The 1692-nt window shown below is 42.1% G+C and overlaps 1 pseudogene; it reads right to left on the bottom strand.

The window, feature by feature from the left end:
* Nucleotides 1-553: 553 nt before the first annotated feature.
* On the bottom strand, nt 554-754 carry LOC132574526 (U2 spliceosomal RNA; annotated as a pseudogene).
* Between the last annotated feature and the right edge of the window lie 938 nt (nt 755-1692).

Genomic DNA, 1692 nt, shown 5'->3' with positions numbered 1-1692 from the left:
TCCCACACTTAACCACTACACCAAACTGGCTCTCCTGATGCTTCTGCCTCCTTACAGGTATACACGTGCATGAACTAGGGCAAAAGTGACCTCATCCCTGCCATTGCTACTGGATGACCCCAAGATGCAATTTAAAAGGTCAATTGCTACCTACACAAGGCAATCTTGACTTTACAGAGCATTTAACAGTCAAACATTATCAGTAGGTCAGATAACAGTATTTAATTTATCAGTTGGCCAGTAACCTTAGGGGAACTAGAGGAAGCCTGTTCCACTGAGGAAGAAGATATTGGATTTATATTCCGCCCTCCACTCTGAAGAGTCTCAGAGCGGCTCACAATCTCCTTTACCTTCCTCCCCCACAACAGACACCCTGTGAGGTGGGTGCTGGGGAGGGAAGGAGCTTTCCTTTCAAGGACAATCTCTGCCACAGCTATGGCTGACCCAAGGCAATGCCAGCAGGTGCAAGTGGAGGAGTGGGGAATCAAACCCGGTTCTCCCAGATAAGAGTCCACACACTTAACAACTACACCAAACTGGCTCTCCACTCAGGAACCACTCAGTAGGTCAAATAAGAGTATTTAATTTATCAACTGGTCAGTAACCTTAGGGGAACTTTATGATCGTAGAATCATAGAATTGACATAATCTAGTCCAACTGCCTGCACAATGCAGGAAATTTACAAATACCCCCAACACACACACACACCTCCAATTACTACACTTGATCTTAGCCAAAAGGCCAAGAAGCGATAGAAAATGGCCCAAAAAATTCTCCTGGAGTATTCACGGATTTCTATTGAACAGTGCAGCTCCTTTAAATACCTGGGAGTGACCTTTAGCAAGACTTTAAATTGGAACCCACATCTGGAAATTGTCAAATCCTCCACCATAAAAACAATAGGGACAATCCTGAGATTTTACCACACTAGGGTTGGATTTCTTATAGATCCAGCAGTAAAAATATTCACATCCCCCATCTTCTTTATGGTGTTGAGATATGGGGCTGGAAGGAACATATAATCTCCAGCCTGGAATCAATTCAAAATTTATTCATTAGGCAACTTCTCGCTCTGGCCAAGGGGACCCCTGCAACCCTTATGACAGCGGAACTTGGCTTGCCATCAGTTAGGGCCCATGTCCATCTTGCCTTACTTAAATTTTGGAGCAAAGGTTACATCACTACCACCAACTCACACAGTAATCAGTGTTTTCAGCTAATATCACGTAACAATACAATCTGGTCTATATGCTGCAGTAACATACTCACCTGCTATTCTATTCCAGATGACTTGTTGGGAGCTTTGAATAATGGTTCCAGTTTACGAAATTGGGTGTACAGATGTGATGTCTTACTGGATAATTTACCATTTCCAAGTGCAAATTTTCCCCTTGGTTTAAGCTAATCAAAAGAGATCATATTAGATCTTCTTACTTGGTAAATATCTCATCCCAAAACCTCAGAAAGGCATTCACTTCTTTACGTTTTCAGACAATGCCAACGGCTTTGCTCATGGGAAGATATTCTCAAATACCAATGGCACTACATGTTTGTATATGTGGTGCTTCAGTTCCAGAGGATATATTACATTACACTTTATTTTGTCCCATATATGCAGAAGTTAGAACTAAATGCCTTGAAAACCCGTTAAAGGGACAACATTTTTCCTCTGATCTTGACAAGCTGGGTTT

Source organism: Heteronotia binoei, chromosome 6 (genome assembly GCF_032191835.1).
Source record: "Heteronotia binoei isolate CCM8104 ecotype False Entrance Well chromosome 6, APGP_CSIRO_Hbin_v1, whole genome shotgun sequence".
Taxonomy (NCBI): domain Eukaryota; kingdom Metazoa; phylum Chordata; class Lepidosauria; order Squamata; family Gekkonidae; genus Heteronotia; species Heteronotia binoei.
The sequence above is the reverse complement of the archived record's forward strand: the minus strand, read 5'-3'. Positions and strand labels throughout refer to the sequence as shown.